Source organism: Camellia sinensis, chromosome 7 (assembly GCF_055761805.1).
Source record: "Camellia sinensis isolate YWXY chromosome 7, ASM5576180v1, whole genome shotgun sequence".
NCBI classification, from domain to species: Eukaryota; Viridiplantae; Streptophyta; class Magnoliopsida; order Ericales; family Theaceae; genus Camellia; species Camellia sinensis.
In genome coordinates, this window is record NC_138967.1 from 143,906,305 (window position 1) to 143,926,398 (window position 20,094).

Consider the following 20,094-nt stretch of genomic DNA (forward strand, 5'->3'; position numbering starts at 1 on the left):
AGATGAGTGCCCAAATACCAAAGTGCTCCAAATCGCCAAATGCTCAGATTAAATGGTAGCCCTTGCCTCACTCTATCTTTTATATGAAGGATCTAGGGTAGAAACACACCCTAAGTGGATCAAATCTAAGAAAGAAGGTGAGTAGGGAGAGAGAGAAGTCGGACCTAGGGTTTGGAATCAAAAGAAAATGAAAAAGACTGATCAAATCCCGCTGCTGTGTATATAAACTGGACAGGCTCGCTCGAGCGAAGACTTGGTCGCTCGAGCGACCAGACACAGAGAAACTACGCTCGAGCCAAGGAAGTCTTGCTCGAGCCAACAACTCAAATGCTCGCTCGAGCGAAAGAAAGCTCGGTCGAGCGAAGAACTCAAACCCTCAGGTCTGAACCCTGACACACGCTCGAGCGAAGGAACTATAGCTCGAGCGAAGGATGAACTAACTCGCTCGAGCGAAGAAAAGCTCGCTCGAGCCAAGAATGCACAGCTACAGGTCCAAATCAAACACTACCTCTCGCTCGAGCGAACAGCTCCTCGCTCAAGCGAAGAACCAAAAACCTGGACAGCAACTCTTGGTTTCTAAACCCAACCAACCTGAAACAAACCTGCCCAACACATCCTATAATTCCAAATGAGAAAAAAAAAATAAGGGACAACAACAACAATTAAACAATGACAGAATCTACGGAACCTAAGTCCGGATACAATAATCAAATGGGAAAAGACCGGGGTCGCTATAACCTCCCCCCCTTCAAAGAATTTCGTCCCCGAAATTAAGCATAAGTTTTTTTTTTTTTATAACAGATTTTTTTTTTAAACAATTCATTAGTAAACATCTTGACCCAAAACTGGTCATTTCATCTCTTTGTCAAGAGGCATCTCATATCAAATATATAACACAACATATATCTCAATCTGTATCATTATTATGCATTAATCCTTTCAATGTTAACAATTTCCATATCATTTTCAATTGCATGATATATATAACACATCCAACAATGTAATCAACATATACAATGTTACACTAATCTTCTATAATGAAACAAGTTTCAAAATACACCCATTTACCAAAACATACTCAATGTTTTACAACTTAAGACATATGTAAAGCTCTTAAGTTCAATAATATAACAGAATCTAATTATAAGATTACAAATCAACAAACATGTCCGGATATTTCTTGCGGACTTCCAATTCACGTTCCCAAGTGGCTTCCTCCACTCCGTGGTGTTTCCACAAAACTTTGACCAAAGGGATGGTCTTGCCTCGCAAAACTTGATCCCGCCTATCCAAGACTCGAATCGGTCTCTCCTCATACGAGACATCCACATCAACCACTAAATCGGTCCAATCCAACACATGTGATGGATCCGGCTCATACTTCCGAAGCATACTCACATGAAACACGTCATGTACTCCAGACAACTGCGGCGGCAAAGCTAAACGATAAGCAGCCTCGCCAATCCTCTCAAGGATCTCAAACGGACCAATGAATCGAGGGGACAACTTCCCACTCTTCCCAAACCTCATCAAACCCCGTTTAGGTGATATCTTCAGAAAGACATGATCACCCTCCACAAACACCAAGGGTCTCCTCCTACGGTCGGCATAAGATTTCTGACGACTCTGTGCTGTAACAAGTCTCTTACGGATAAGCTCAACTTTCTCCGTCGTTTCCCTCACCAACTCCGGACCCAACAGAGGTGCATCACCCACCTCAGCCCAACAAACAGGAGATCTACACGGTCGACCATACAAGGCCTCAAAAGGTGCCATACCAATACTAGACTGGAAACTGTTGTTATAGGCAAACTCCACCAACGGCAAGTGCCTCTCCCACGACCCACTAAAGTCTAGAACACAACCCCGTAGCATATCCTCAAGTATCTGAATAGTACGCTCGGACTGTCCATCAGTCTGAGGATGATAAGCCGTGCTAAAGGTCAACTTAGTGCCTAAGGCACTCTGCAAACTCTGCCACAACCTGGCAGTAAAACGAGGATCTCTATCTGAGACGATCGTCACTGGGACCCCGTGCAATCTCACTATGTCCCGAATATACAAGTCGGCAAGATGATCTACCGAATCTCTCACGCGCATAGAAATAAAGTGCGCCGACTTAGTCAACCGGTCTACAACCACCCAAATAGCATCACTACCCCGCTGAGTCCTCGGAAGACCTACAACGAAGTCCATAGTGACATGCTCCCACTTCCACTCGGCAATAGGCAAGGGTTGCAACAAACCCGCTGGCCTCTGATGCTCGGCCTTCACTTGCTGGCAAGTAAGGCACTTAGATACGAAAGCTGCCACATCTCTCTTCATACCCCGCCACCAGAACTGACGACCCAAATCCCGATACATCTTAGTGCCTCCCGGATGCACCGCAAGGCGTGAATGATGAAACTCTCGGAGTACCTCCTCTCGGCAAGACTCCGACACAAACGGACGGTCTCGGTATCTCACACTCAGATCGGAATACACCGTCAAACCTTTCTCAACCTTTCCACTGGAAATCTTCTCACGGAGAGATTCTACCTCAAGGTCACCTCTCTGAGCCTCTAACACTCGAGTCACAAGTGTAGGCTGAACAACAACAGAAAACAAGACCGCAGCCTCAACGGATTCACCTAGAAATAAATCAAACTCCCCAAGTGCACCCAACATCTCCCACTCTCGGATGGCTATGCTAGCTATGCCACCAACAGGTTTCCTGCTAAGGGCATCGGCCACCACATTGGCCTTTCCCGGATGATAATGCAACTCAAAGTCATAAACCTCTATAAATTCCATCCACCTTCTCTGCCTCAAGTTCAAGTCTTTCTGAGTAAACAAATACTTCAGACTCTTATGATCCGAGAACACCTCGAACCTCTCACCATAAAGATAATGCCTCCAAATCTTCAAGGCAAAAATCACAGCTGCTAACTCTAAATCATGTGTAGGGTAATTTTGCTCGTGAATTTTCAACTGACGTGAACCATAGGCAACTACTTTCCCTTCTTGCATTAGTACACAACCCAGACCCTCTCGTGAGGCGTCACAATAGACTGCATAACCCAACCCTCTCTCTGGAATAATCAATACTGGAGCGGTAGTCAGTCTAACTTTCAACTCCTGAAACGACTTTTCACAAGTCTCACTCCATACAAATTTGACTCCCTTCCGAGTCAGTCTAGTCAACGGTGATGCTAACCTGGAGAAATCTTTCACAAACCGACGGTAATACCCAGCTAATCCCAGAAAACTGCGGATCTCAAATACACTCTTAGGCTGTGCCCAATCCTGCACTGCCTCTACCTTGGATGTATCAACAGACACTCCTTCACCGGATACCACATGACCTAAGAATTTGACTTCCCTCAGCCAGAACTCACACTTCCCAAACTTGGCATACAGCTTATGGGCTCTAAGTAACTCAAGCACCACCCTCAAGTGTGCCTCGTGCTCCTCCTCAGAAGGCGAATAGATAAGGATGTCGTCCACAAAAACGACTACAAACCGATCCAATAATTCCCGAAAGATCCGGTTCATCAAATCCATAAAAACTGCCGGTGCATTGGTGAGCCCGAATGGCATCACCAAAAACTCATAATGGCCATACCGCGTACGGAATGCCGTCTTCGGAATATCCTCTTCTCTGACCCTCAACTGGTGGTAACCCGATCTCAAGTCTATCTTAGAGAAACAACGGGAACCCTTCAACTGGTCAAACAGATCATCTATACGAGGCATAGGATACTTATTCTTAACCGTAGCCCGATTCAATTTCCGATAATCTATACAAAGTCTCAAAGCACCACCTTTCTTTTTAACAAAGAGGGCCGGTGCTCCCCACGGTGAAACACTAGGGCGTATAAAACCCTTGTCTAGTAACTCCTGGAGTTGGATCTTCAACTCAACTAACTCGGCTGGGGCAAAACGATAAGGTGCCATAGAAATCGGCGCCGTGCCGGGCACCAGGTCAATAGAGAACTCAGTCTCTCGATGCGGTGGCAAACCAACAAGATCCTCGGGAAAGACGTCCGAGTACTCACAAACCACCCTTGGCAACTCAATCTGAGTCTCAACATCCTCATTAATCGAAAGGTTAGCAAGTAGACCACTAAGCTCACTCCGTCCTCGCGAACATACCCCGGTGGCAGCACATCACCAACCCGGTCCCCCAGAAAATGAAAATACTCTCCGCTCACAGTACAACAAGTGACCCTCTGGCGGTAGCAATCAATAACTGCCCGGTATGACGATAACCAGTCCATACCCAAAATAACATCGAAACCTCTCATAGGCATAACGACAAAGGAAAATGGAATTCTATGATAATCAACCTCTATATCACAACCCCTAACACCTTGTTTCAAAATCAATTCACCCCCAAGAGGTGACACTACACATATAGGAGATGCTAACTGTGCTAACTCCAATTCCAAAACAGATGCAAATGCAGCAGACACAAAGGAATGAGATGCACCCGTATCAATCAAAACATTAGCAACCGAGTTGCAAAACAAGAAGGTACCTCTCACAACTGATGGAGTCGGTACAAGATCCTGCGCGGTAACAGCGTACACGCGCCCAGACGACCTCTGATCAACCTGCTCAACCCTAGGAGCATAAGATTGCTGCACCGACTGAGACGATGAAGCCCCCTGATTGGCCTTTGAGGCCTGACCCGACTGAGCTGGCTGCTGACCCTGAATCGGCCTCAAACCAGATGCACCAGGTGTGCCACCCAACTGTGGGCAATACCTCTTCATGTGCCCTGGCTGACCACACTGATAACACGAGAGTGGCTGACCTCTACCCTGACCCTGGCTCTGAGATCGAGCCGAAGAAGATGCTGCTCTCTGAACTCCTCCCCTCTGAGGACAAACTGGAGACTTGTGGCCCAGCTGGCCACACTTGAAATAGGTAATGTCTCCCTGACTGCCTTTCCCCGAACTAGCACTCGGTACAAGAAAAGTCGATCTAGCAAAGCTACCCTGAGACTGCTGGGGATTAAAACCCTTCTGTCTCCTACCATCACTCTGACTATCCTGACTCCTCTTGGAGCCCTTCTGCCCTTCCTCCTCCTCCTGCATCATGATCTCCATATGGGCTGCAGCATCAACCATACGCCCATAATCCCGAATCATAGTTCCCCCAACTCTCAGCTTGAGGCCACGCCTCAACTTCTTCTCAAACTCAATACAACGGCGTTCCTCAGACGCCACCAACTCAGGTGCAAACCTGGACAAACTAGTAAATGCAGCCTCAAATTCGGCCACTGAAGAACTCGCCTGCTTAAGCTGACAAAACTGGTCTCGCAGCTTCTCCCTGACTGCTGGAGATAAAAACTTCTCCTGGAAAGCATTCACAAAAGCCTCCCATGTACCTCCTATACGCCCCTTAGTAAACTTCCACCACTAACCTGCATCCCCCTTCAACTGGAAAGATGCCAAGGTCACTTTCAACCCCTCGTCTTCGATGCCAAGCATCTCAAACGTCTTCGTTGTCTGTTCGAGCCATTCATCTGCCTTAAGTGGCTCTTTAGGATCACCCACAAATTCATCCGGATTGGACCGGAAGAACTCCCTCTTCAGAAAGGAAGGTCCTGCATCCGGAATACCAGCCTGAGCTTGATTCTCAGCTCTAAGAATGCCTACTGACTCCCTGAATGCCCCTGCTATCTCTCGGGCTAGAGCGCCCATAGCGTGCTGGCCTACTGGCTCGGCCACATTGGCCTGGCCAATACCCTCTTCAACTGCCGGATTCTCCTCTGGCACCGGCACCTCCTGCCTACCCGGCCTACCACGCCTACCGCGTCCCCGTCCTCGTCTTGACATCCTAATAAAGGAAACAAAGACATTAGCACATTAATAAATGTGCCAAAGCTAAACACTCGCGTCCTAATGCAATGGACAACAATAATTCATTCCACGTAAGCACATAATCACATAAGCACCTACGAATTTCATTCCCGGATAATGATAGTCCCAATGCGTTACTATAGTTCCAGTTGGAAGCAGCAGTGATCAAGTGCCTTTCCAACAAGACTACAAGAAACTCAAGGGTCCAATCAACATCCTAGAAACTACATTCCATACCCATATAATCACATAAACATGTTAACACATAAGCATATAACATTACACTAAGTCTCTATCCAACGAGACGAACCCAATGTGATACTAATCACGTCCCACGTACCCAAAGTATTCAAACCCGGTACGCTCTGATACCAAGTTGTAACGCCCTCAAAATTAACCCATTATATATCATTGACATTCATTATTTAAAGAAGACATTCTATTAATTCATTCATCAGAGTATTACAAAATAAAGCATTACATGTATCATCGAATAAAATGCCCTACTGGCTTACATCTTTCCAAGCCAACACTTGGATACAAAAATATGAGTTCTAACTCAATACAAGAAAAGCCCTAGGCTTGAATGTTTACATGTACTAATAATTTAAGACAGTTAACTAAAAGTAGTCTTCTTCAATCCAGAAGCCAAACCCTCCCAAGCTAATTCCTTGGAGGTAGTTTATCACCTGAACCTGAAAATGATGTTCCCATATAGGGTGAGCCACAGCCCAGTAGAAATATACTAAACCACATATAAGCAATGAATAAAGCAATAGCATTCAACAGATGGTTAACCAAAATAATCAATTACTTCATTTTACAGACTCATGACATTATTGCCAAAGATACGTTTTACTTTCCAGTTTTATCAACATGGCTCAGAACCTGGCCAAACTTATAACAGTGAATCACATATATCATATTCACATCCTTCCAATATTAACCACAAATGAGACTCAAGCTCAAATCAAACACTTCATACTTCCAGATTGATACACATTTTAGTGTTGTATCAATAAAACACTTCTATATAAATAAGCACACATAAAAGTGATGCTAATGGAGTCCATCCCCTATCTCCTCCCAAACAAAATCCGGTTTAGAGGTCCATCCCCTATCTTCCCCTAAACCGTGGAGTACATCCCCTATCTCCTCCCACACACAAACAATGTATGCAAATGCAATGCTCAATCAATACACGTATTTTCTGTATCAATGCCACAGTCAAAATTAATGACTTAACCAATGTGATTAGTTCCAGTTATTCCTAATCCACATGCAATGTCTACAACAATCACGACTATCCTCCACCGATAGCCCAAAACAGTTATTTCTAAACTGAAAATAACTATGTCCACAATTCAATAGACAATGATTCAAATTATCCAATTATGCTATTTAATCAATGAATTCCCCAATTTCATGAATTTAACCATCTTTTCCCAATTCCATGAATTACTTATACAAATCAATTCAATAATTCAACTAGGGTTTTTCCCAAAATTTACCAAAGTATTCCCAACATATTAAAATACCAAAACTTAGAACATAACCTATAAAATGGAGTAGGAAATCCCTACCTCAAAGAAAACAACCCAAAAGGTGAAGAAAGAGATGAGTGCCCAAATACCAAAGTGCTCCAAATCGCCAAATGCTCAGATTAAATGGTAGCCCTTGCCTCACTCTATCTTTTATATGAAGGATCTAGGGTAGAAACACACCCTAAGTGGATCAAATCTAAGAAAGAAGGTGAGTAGGGAGAGAGAGAAGTCGGACCTAGGGTTTGGAATCAAAAGAAAATGAAAAAGACTGATCAAATCCCGCTGCTGTGTATATAAACTGGACAGGCTCGCTCGAGCGAAGACTTGGTCGCTCGAGCGACCAGACACAGAGAAACTACGCTCGAGCCAAGGAAGTCTTGCTCGAGCCAACAACTCAAATGCTCGCTCGAGCGAAAGAAAGCTCGGTCGAGCGAAGAACTCAAACCCTCAGGTCTGAACCCAGACACACGCTCGAGCGAAGGAACTATAGCTCGAGCGAAGGATGAACTAACTCGCTCGAGCGAAGAAAAGCTCGCTCGAGCCAAGAATGCACAGCTACAGGTCCAAATCAAACACTACCTCTCGCTCGAGCGAACAGCTCCTCGCTCGAGCGAAGAACCAAAAACCTGGACAGCAACTCTTGGTTTCTAAACCCAACCAACCTGAAACAAACCTGCCCAACACATCCTATAATTCCAAATGAGAAAAAAAAATAAGGGACAACAACAACAATTAAATAATGACAGAATCTACGGAACCTAAGTCCGGATACAATAATCAAATGGGAAAAGACCGGGGTCGCTATATTCATGATTATTTTTATGCATTAAAATATGAATATAATTATATATATATATATATATATGATATATGCATGAAAATTAATATTTTTTCAAACTTTCTTTGATCAATCTAAAATTTAAATATGTTGTAGTATATTTCATGTAGAATATATTTGTCAAGTTTCATGAAAATCCAACGGTTATATTGCAAGAAAAATGGAGACCCATTTTATATTCTCGAAACTTTGTTTGCATGATGGTTTTACATGCTTTCATTTCAATTTACAAATTTTACATATTTAGAATCCTTGTTTCAAGACCTTCGAAACCATATATTATTTGTTAGATTTGGACTTATAGTTGAAAAGAAAAATCAAACCCTAATTTGGGTTCGTTTTGGTTTTTTGGTGGCTTAAGGAAGAAGATAAAGTGCATAGGTTTTGCACTTCCACTCTCATTAGAGAGTGAATGTGATACACCCCATTATTTGTGTTTGTTAAATGTCATTTTTGAGACCACCATTGTTTTTATTTTGGAAAATGTAGTCTGGCAGTACCAAAATTGGACCAGAAATCACCTTGGAAGGCGGCGCGTGTGCCTCATGCGCCAGTTGACGTTGCCAGCGCTTGCCATGCGCCTGCCACGCGTCCCAACAGTGCACACGTGCTGCCCACGCGGGTGTTGTCCGCGTCATCTACACGAGCGCCGTCCGCTCTGTCACGCATGCGCCATGCGTTGCGTTGCGTTGCGCGCCGATCCAAGCCGCGCCGTTTTCCCCGCCAGCTTGGCTGCTGGTTTTTTAAGGCTCTATTTGTTTGTTTTAAAAATCCAAAATTGCTTTAAATGGTCATAAGTAATTCGTTATAACTTTGTTTTAAGCGTGATTGGTACTGTTAGACTCAGAATTTAATTTTTTATCTAGTATATAATTTTCAAAATTTTATGAAAATAAAAAATATTTTTTCTGAGATAATAATTCATTATTTCTGCTTTAAAATGCTTCTAGTGTTGCATGACTAAGTTTCTGGGGCTAAAATTTTTCCTGTCGACTATTGTAATAGTTTACTATTTACCGTTATGATTGGTGCATTTTACCAGATTTTGGAATATTTATTTCTGATGTAATGTGTGTCTATTAATTATTTAAAATACTAGCAAATTCCAGACAAATTTTAGAAGTGATACTTTCTGTTATGACATAATCTGAACATTAAACACAGCATATTGTTGTTTTTTACCTAGAGTTTGGAATATGTTGTGATTATAAAAGCATGTTTTTTTTTTAAATTCCATTATTAAATGAAATATAGCATGAGTTGATTGTGAATTCACATTGAGATGCTATTGTATGGAATTAATATTTTTATCATGCTTTATACATGCTATAGTTAGTGGGAGGTTGTTCGGTTGAGAAAAATCTTTGTAGATTTACTCCCGAAAACTATGTTTTGCGCATGAATTAAGTTAAATTTTGAATAATTGTCACTTGTGGCGCAAAAGATTTTCGATCTTGCGACTTGTGTAATCTGCATAGCAGATTTTCGATCTTGCGACTTGTGTAATATTATCACTATTTAATTTAGATTTTTGCGGTAAAATTATATTGTGCTAATCAAATTAACTCAATGTGCATTTTTTTCTCCCTATAAATTGACTTAGCTTATGGGAGTTAATTTGGTTGACCTAGACTTAATAGAGATGTTCAAATGTGAAAAATGTAATCCTATTCATTAGATGAGCAAAAAGTCTTAGAGACTTTAGGTCAGACCTGAATTGAGCTAAAGTAAGGAAACATGACTCAAAGTCGCCATGGTTTTGTTGCCTTGTTTGGTGCAATAAAAACTAATGTGTGCACTATGGTTAGTGGCATGCTAAGTAGTCTTGATTGACAAGTTTGGAGTTGTGAAATGAGTAAGCCCTCAATAGATCTAAATATGATCTTGACTATTGAGCTACGCGAATTGACTTTAGTAATTGGACTTGTAATAATGTTGCATCATTGGATGAAGCAACATTCGAGAGTCACGTCATCCAAGAAATGCGAGCTTAAATGAGTTAGTCATTAAGTGTAAGACGAGTAGCCAGTATAAGCAATGCTTTGCTCTCTACCCAACTGATAGGAGTAGATAGAGCAAAAATTTCATGCACTGTAATAGTGTGCGTTAAATTATCACTTGAAGTTAAAAGATTAGCGCTTAGAAGTGTAGCTCGGCTTTTTCGCGCCCCCTTTTCGGAAACTTGAAAGAAGCCCTACAGTTTGGACTCCCGCAGTTTTGAATCTAATCTCACAAGTACAATGTGAAATTGATAAACACCAAAGAGTCCAAATCCGACAAATCGTTTGGAAAATTGATTTTTGGATCAAAAATGCCAAAATTGGATTGCTTTGCTAGATACAGAGTCGCCACCTAAATATTTTATTTTTGGAAAAATTTAGAAAACCCATGACTCGTGCCAAAGGCTACGTGTCCGTCATCACCAAAGTTGTCTTGGCTCAGGAACTTAGGTACAAGAGGGGAAGGTCATGAATTGAGCACCCCCGCTCGCCCGATCAAAGATCGGCCTCTACTAATCATGATATGATTTTTATGTACAATATATGCTCTTGTTTCGGTTTATCAGGCTAGCATTACTATGTGATGCTCATAAGCAAGTATAGACTAAAATTGCAAGAATTGGAACAATTCAATTTCATGTTTGTTTGCAAAAAGGATTTGAATTTGCCACCTCAAGTAGGCTTATAGTTTGCGAATTTTCCACTCAACAAAGTGGGCTTAAAACTATGAATTTGCCACTAGACATAGTGGGCTTAAACGCACGTTCGTTGAATTGTTCCAATTCAAACAACAAGCCTTCATTCACAGGCATTCAAGTAGTTTATCAAGTAAGCATTTAGACTTATGGCAAGCATGCTAGTCATGGCAATCATTTACACTCATGCAAGTATGCTAAAGCATTAAAACTCACCTCGTACTCGAAGCTAAGAAGATATAAGTTAGAAAAATATACATGATCCCTAACTATACAAGATGTCTAATGCAACATATGCAATATGCAATTAATAGGCTCGGCTATTAATATGGCATATGAAGCAATTTGATAACATACGGTTTAAGCACGTATTCAACGAAGCAATTGAAATGACAATGCTGTTAGAATGATGCGCCGAGTCTCGGTGCATGCAATACAAGATGAATGGATGCAAGCATAAGGTATGCTAATTGAAATATGTCCCTAATCTAACCATCATAAATGATTAAATAAAAGGGAGAAATACGTGGGGTTGGAAGACATACACATTATTACATTTTTGATGCCCTCGAGCAGGAGAGTCCGAATGAATAAACTAACTAAACTAAACTACTTAACTAATTAAGCTAAATCTAATTAAGCTAATTATTAGAAAACAAAACGAATAACTAACTAAACTAATTAACTAATTATTACAACAATTGAATCGATTAATTAACTATTCTAGCTAACTAAAATATTACAACAATTAAATAATTAATTATGCTAAGCTAATTAAATATTTACAACACAAACTAATTTAATTAATCAATCTAAACTAATTAAATCAGTAAAAAAAACAAATTAATTAGCTACAACTAATTAATTACAACATGGATAAATGACTAATTGTTAATTTAACTAGTCCCGGGAAGCGAGGGAGGCCCAGGCATGCTCGGTTTTCACCCGAAAAGACCACCATTTTGCTCATGAATGCCTCTATTTGCATAGTTGAACACTTCCATAACAACTTTGCTCCACCTTACCAACACTCTGCTGAGATTTGCATTAGTGGCCAGCCGGCCAGAGATGAAGGTTACCGATAACCAGCCAACCATGGATGGAGGTTGCCGGCCATGAATGGTGGTCTGCTGGCCATGGAAAGTGGCCTGCCAACCACTGATGCACAAGTTCATCATGCTGCAACAGAGGACAAACAGAGCATATACAGGGTATTTCAAAGGTTGTCTGCCCAACTCACCCCTCCTTTTCATGAACAAATCTAAGGAGTGGTGAACCTAAGCCACAAACCACCAATTCAAACAATTTCATTGCATGATGGCTTGTGAACCCAAGTGTGCAATTTCAATAAATGCAAAACAAGACACAAACCTTCTCCCTTTCATGAATGATCAAGGGAAGTGGTGACCTTGGAGCCTTAAATCATTTCATCACTAATGAGAATGAAATAGTTCAAGCTTCCATGTGTTCAATTAACGTCTAATTGAACACAACAAGTTATTATCTTGCACCATTTTTAGTCCCAATTTTAGTTACTCATTTTAGTTTATCAACCATCCTTTAATTCATTATGTCCAATAATGAATTTGAGTCCTCTAATGGAGTGAAGTACCAAACCAAAAGCCAACTTAAGACATGAAAGAGATGTCATGCCGTTGATAATGCACCCCTAAAAGGGATTAAACCATTAAGCATGATAACCTTAATATCATGCTTAAACGAACAAGAGGCTTAAAACAACTCTCAAAGCAAAACAAAAGCCAAGAAATGAGGGAGGTTGCAGAGATTATTAGTGCCGAAAATAAGTGAGAAAATCATAAATAAATACTATCAACTCAAATAAGTGATGTCTAAGACCTAAAACATCAAGCTTATGAGGACTATTACACTATAAGCATGCAAAACAAAGCTCAAATGCAAACAACAATCCAAAACAGTGCTAAAACAATTTAAAATAAGCCCTAAAACATGTTGAACTTGAGCTAAAAATAGCTAGACTAGCATGCTAAAACATAGCACTAACTAGGCTAGTAAGCAAGATACAAGGAGGGGAGGCTAACCCCTCTAATTTTGGACTTCAAAAAGTGTTTTTAGCCACTGAAAACACTCTAAAATTTAGTGTTTAAAGGCCCAAAAAAAGATAGTAAAAGGGTGGGAAACAAAAGGGTAAAGGCCTCCAAAACAAGGTACAAAGAAGGGTGAACCACCCCTCAACCTTTAATGGCCTTAAAACCCAAGTTTCAACCCAAAAATGCAAAATTTTTACAGTCTAAAAACAGCCCAAAAACAGTACAAAAATGTGCTAGAATGAAGACAAAAACATGGAGCAATTCAAGCAAGTAAATAAGCCAGAGGAGGGGTGGCTAACCCCTCCATTTTGGGGACTTTAAAACCACTTTTTTAGCCTTCGAAAATCTCTAAAAATCAGTGGTAAAAAGCTCAAAAAAAATTGATGAAAGAATGGGAAACACAAGTGGAAAGGCTTAGAGAACAAGGTTCAAAGAAGGGTGATTAACCCTTTGACCTTTAATAGCCTTAAACCATAAGCTTCAACCCATAAAAACAGTTAAAAAACACTTCAAAATCAATAAGAAAAGATAGAAAAGAAGTAGTGCAAAGATGGTACAAAAGCAAGGGAAGGTATACCTCTTAAAGAGGAATGCTTCTTTGAGTTATATACCACTAATTTCACACTCTCAAGTGCTTCAAGAGCTCAAATTCAAGCTCAAATCATCTCAGCAAGAAGTTCTCTAGGTTTGGTTTAGAGTGTTTGGGCATAGGCTATGCAAGTTGCAAGAGAGAGAGAGAATTGTAGAGAGAGAGGATTTTTTCAAAAATATTTTCACTCCTAAATGTTTTCTAACCTTGAAAGCAAGAAGAAAGGTCTTTTATATATAAAAATATATGAGCTTTGGTCGAAAATATCAAAAAAAGAACAATTGGAGCAGTGTGGAAACAATTGGAGGAAAATATCTAGTTTTTACATTGATGACCGACAAGCTAGCAATGGTGGCCGACCGGTAGGCAAAAAATGGTGGTTTTCCAGCCACAAATGGTGGCTGTCGGCCACCTACCAGCCATGCCTCCAGGCCTGACTTCAAATGGGCATATCTCCTTCATTCAGACTCAGTTTCAGGTCATTCTTGAGTCTAATTGAAGCCCCGAAAGTCTATTTTCCATGGTGGCAGCCTCACATGTAACGCCCTCAAAATAAACCCATTATATGTATATCATCAACATGCATTACTTAAAGAAAACAATTTATTAATTCATTCATTAGAGTATTACTTAAATATAAACATTACATATAACGTCAAATTAAATGCCCTAAGGGCTTACATCTTTCCAAGGCAACACTTGGATACAAAGTATGAGTCCTAACTCAAATACAAATAAAGCCCTAGGCTTGATTATTTATCAAATAAAAACAAACAACTAAAGATAGTCTTCAAATTCCAAATCCTTCCAAGCTAAATCCTGGGAGGTAGCTTATCACCTGGACCTGAAAATGATGTTCCCATAAAGGGTGAGCCACAGCCCAGTAGAAATATACTAAACCAAATATAAGCATTGAATAAAGCAATAGCATTCAACAGATGGTTAACCAAGATAATCAATTACATCATTTTACAGTTTCATGACACTAATGCCTAAGACATGTTTTACTTTCCAACATTATCAATATGGCTCAGAACCTGGCCAACCTTACAACAGTGAACCATGCATAATATATTCACATTCATCCAGTGTCAACAAACAGATGAGACTCAAGCTCAAATCAAAACACTTCATACTTCTCGTTTGATACACATTTTAGTGCTGTATCAATAAAACACTTCAATATAAATAAGCACACATAAAAGTGATGCTAATGGAGTCCATCCCCTATCTCCTCCCAAACAAAATCCGGTTTAGAGGTCCATCCCCTATCTTCCCCTAAACCATGGAGTACATCCCCTATCTCCTCCCACACAAAACAATGTATGCAAACACATAACAAATACAACACACAATCAATACACATAATGTCTGTATTAATTCAGCAGTCAAAATTGATGACTTAATCAATGATTAGTTTCAGTTATCCCTAATCCACATGCAGTGTCTACAACAAGCATGGCTATCCTCCACCGATAGCCCAAAACAGTTATTTCTAGATTTGGAAATAAATATACCAACAATTCAATAGACGAGTGATTTAAATTAACCAACTACGCCATTTAATCAATGAATTCCCCAATTCCATGAATTTAACCATCTTTTCCCAATTCCATGAATTAATTATACAAATTAATTTATTAATACAACTAGGGTTTTCCCAAAATTACCAAAGTATCCCCAACATATCAAAATACCAAAACTTAGAACAAAACCTATAGAATGGAGTAGGAAATCCCTACCTCGAAGAAAACAACCCAAAAGGTGAAGACAGAGATGAGTACCCAAATACCAATGTGCTCCAAATCGCCAAATGTTCAGATTAAATGGAAACCCTCGACCCACTCTATCTTTTTAATAAAGGATCCAAGGTAGAAACTTACTCTAAGTAGATCAATCCTAAGAGAGAAGGTGTGTAGAGGGAGAGAAAACTCGTAACTAGGGTTTTGGAATATGAAAGTGCAAAAAAAACAGATCTGAAACACGCTGCTGCCTATTTAAACCTGACAGGCTCGCTCGAGCGAAGACTTGGTCGCTCGAGCGACCAGACACAGAGGAGCTACGCTCGAGCCAAGAAAGCCTTGCTCGAGCTAACAACCCAAAAGCTCGCTCGAGCGAAAGAAAACTCGATCGAGCGAAGAACTCAAACCCTCAGGTCTGTAACCAGACACACGCTCGAGCGAAGGAACTGTCGCTCGAGCGAAGAACAAACTAACTCGCTCGAGCGAAGAAAAGCTCGCTCGAGCCAAGAATGCAAAGCTACAGGTCCAAACTAGACGCAAACTCTCGCTCGAGCTACCAAACCCCGGCTCGAGCGAAGAACCAAAAACAACATCTCGCTCGAGCGACAAACTCCTCGCTCGAGCGAAGATCCAAAATTCTGGACAGCAACACTAGGTTTCTAAACCCAACCAACCTGAAACAAACCTGCCCAACACCTCCTATAATTCCAAATGAGAAAATAAGGGACAACAACAACAATTATACAATGCCAGAATCTACGGAACCTAAGTCCTGATACAACAATCAAATGGAAAAAGACCGGGGTCGCTATATCACATCTAAATTCTAAGTGTGCAAAAAGATATTCCTATTTTAGTGAAGGTTGCTCAGTTTTGGCTTAAACGAATGGATGCCTAATTTCAAACATCCACATCTCTTTCATCCGGACTCAGCTTTAGGAGATTCTTGGGTCTAAAATGAAGCCCAGGAAGTCCACTTTCCAATAGTGATGGACTCACAACTAAACTCCAAGTGCACAAAAGGATAGGCTTGATTTAGTGAGGCTGCCCGATTTTCCCTTAACGGTTTCAAGCTCAACCACTTCCCCAACTAGTTTTCTTCCCTCCACTCTTATTTTCTTCAACTCCAACCTCTAAATAAGATGTTTAAATTGATTTTTCAAAGAGTTCACCTCTCTTCCATTTATTTCCACTTTGTCCTTGCTCGGTTTACCGAAAAGTGCAACTTTTAACGAAATGCGAGCCTCGGAATATCGTAGAAAATTTTTGAAAAATATTTTGAAAGTGAGGGTTTTAAGGTCTAAAATTGTTTTGGCCAAAAACAGTTTTGGTCAAAAATAGGGTGTAAGGTTGGGATTTAGAAGCTCTTCTTACTGAAGAAATAGAACATTTGCACAGTATAACTTTCATCATCGAGTGATCAATCAGTGGCGCCCAAGTCTTACGAGCGGTCAAAAATGGGGTGTCTACAAGAAGCTGCAAAATCTATTAACACTAAGTGAAAAGATTAGCGCCTAGTGGCTGCAAAATCTATTAGCATTGCCAACTTGTCTAAGTCTGGACACTTATTGTTTCCACACTTGAGTGTGAGACATGAGGAGGTTCTTCTTTGTATGATTCCTTAGCTAGGCTAAATGCTTTTGAATGATGTTTACCTCTAAGCACAAAAGTTGCAGCATAGTAATGAAAAGGTCAAGGCCAACAAGGTTGTTATGACTTTAAGAATTTGACATATCGCTCGTGAGAGCATTGTGTTGAATTAGACTCGTTAGCCTAATTTGCACTTAAGTTATTTCAGGAGCTGTCATAGATTGATAGCTTATTCTCTCCTTCTTGTGGATAGTAGAATTAATTGCAACTAACTATGAAGCGAGAAACAGAGATGGCAGGAGGCGTATAGTCATGTTTTCAACTAGATGCAGTAAGGTGTATGGAGAATAAAATTGACTTGAAGGTGCAGGGGATTAGCACTTACTAGTTAAATTTGTGACTTAGGCGCACTTGATATCTCCATGACATCCTTTATGATCTAGTGAACATGAATTAGTCGTAAGTCATTACCTAGTTAGGCCTAAACCTTTACACTTGTCTTTGAGAACTCACACATTAGAATGATTAGAATTAGTTTATGACATTGGTCATGAACGGGTGGCTTATTATACTTAATCACATTAATGAGACGATGACATGGATGGTATAAGTAGGCCCTCTCAGGTCTACTCGCTTGTGACATCCTGCTCTCATGTGAATGCATAATTTTGTTTGCAATGGTTGCACATAAGGAAATAGGAAAGCCGCAAAAGGGTATCTGTATTGGCACATTTAGTCCACTATGATATTTGTGACTGGATATGTGTAAGGGTATAATAGCTAGCTCCAATCTCGACACATTTATAGATTACGATACGCATTTTAGTCAAAGCTATTTGATCTCCCATAAGTCAGAAGTTTTGAGATGATTTTTGACATTGCACATATGAGGTCGAGATCAATTAGATAAGACCTTTTGTGCTTTAGTTTTGGCCAGGGTGGCGAGTATCTATTTGAGTTATTTTTTTTATTTATTTTAGAAAGCTCTGTGAAGAGAAATGGATGTTTAGAAAATTGATTATTCCTAGTACTCAGCAACACAATGGTGTAGTAGAGATAAGGAATTAAGTATTGTTATGTTAGGTGGATGATGGCGCAATATGTTTCCCAATTGGGAATTGCACTTTAGTTTGTTGCTTGTGTCCCTAACTAAGTGCCCTCTATCACAGGTTTTAAACTCTATTTGAGTAATAGGTTAGCGAAGAGCCATTTATGGGCGATCTGTAACCATCAAGCAACTTTTCTTTATTTTACTTCTCATAAGATTGTGAAGTTAAGACCTAGAGTTCTATGGCGCATTATTGTATGCTGTCTTGTAAATGTTTAGGGTCATGTGGCGCATTATTGTATGCAGTCATGTAAACCCTCCGGGTCATGTGCTTATAGGTAAGCAGCTTTGTGGGAGTGTAACTAAGTCACATAAAATTTTCTTAGTAAATGTGACGTAAATAGAGTCTATAAGATAGAGAATTCTAAGTATAGCGCTTTATGTAGCCTAGTTGAGAATGGAAAGAAATTTTCAATATCCTAGGGATAGTGGGAGCGATGTCCCTACTAGTGGATTACTCTATTAGAGAAGAATACTCTACATTCTTAGTTATGTGGTAGCGAATGTGAAAATTTTCCATGTCATCACTGGGTGATTGAGAGGGAAACGTTCATGATTGCTCCGCAAGATGATAAAGAGCCTAGGATAGTGCCGATGGCTCTCTAGTCCCCTACTTTTAGAAAAGTGGATCAACGTTGCATAGTTTAAGACAAAGTCTTTGAGGATTAACCATTTCTAGGATTTGGTTGACTTTCCATTATGACGCGAAATTGTTCTAAAGTTATGCGCGATTTGGATTTGGATAGTCTCTTTTTGAGGCATAAGGCTTGCTAAATACCAAAAAGTCACACCATTGAGGAAGGTGTAGACCATGAGAAGACTTCCTCCTGGGGAGGGAGGTTACTTCGACTTAGGCTATGATTGACATAAGTTCGGAACTTTGATTTGTAGACGTTGTGACCCAACTTTCATTGGAGAATTGGATTAGTAGATCCGTAGGGATTTACCTTCTGTTTTTATGGTAAAAAGATTATTAGATCCAATAAATCTTTTACGACCTAAAACAGTTATCCAAATAATGGTTCTTAGATTTCGTCTAGCCATGATAGGCGAACGATGATAGATGAAGACTACTGTGGCATGATCAATGGTCCAAAAGAAGTTTTTCCTTAGTCATTATGAGCTAGGAATTTATAAGGTTGTCGCCACCTAGGGTTGGCAATCCTCTGTTTTAGACATGATGGACATGGGTGATGTAATTTATATGCTCGGATGTACGTTCCTTAGAGATTGTTTTGGGAGTATTCTCGGTTTGTCTTTGATGACTTACATAAGGAATATCCTAGAATGATTCTAGATGCGAAATTGCAAACCCATTGACTTACCTATCGATAAAAACTAAAGCCTTAGCTATTGAGTGAATCCTCGGATTGTCTTTGGGAGAAACAGACGACCCATATTCCTTGATCTTTTGTTGTGGGAGCTCGAAGTACGCTATGTAGATGTATTCAGCATAATGAGTGTTATCTTTTGTAAATGGTCAACTAAGTAATTTAGACCTTGACTTTTCTCATTAGACTGTGGATAGGATGCTTTACTGGTAGTGTATATATTTTCCCTTTATAAGGTTCAATGCGCTTGTTGGGCGCATCTTGAATGAAAAAAAATTGGTCACCAATATATATTTAGAGAGGTAATTGCACAAGAAGTAGTGATCTTGAGCCACTTTATGTGGAGTGCATATGGTGGATTCTGTTGTATATGCTTATCGCAGGAGGTGCTAATAGGGCTTATGCTTGGAATCTAGAATTGCGCAAACTATGGTCATGTTTTTAAAATCGATCACTTATTTGTTGTGAGATGATGAGATGTTGATACTATTATGGTTTGTGTCATAATGATTCGCAGATGATGATGTCAGCAGGCAAGATTAGCTCACTCATATGAGCAATCACCATTGGCGATTGGGAGCGAGCAAGGATAAGACTAGTGGTTTATTTTTATTTGGAGCTAAGAGAGGCTTAAATTATCCACTATGTATGTTGCCTTGGTTACAACCAAGACAAGGCCGTGTTAAAGACCAAACATGAATGTTAGTGCCCACTTTCCATGTTGTGCCTATTATGATTA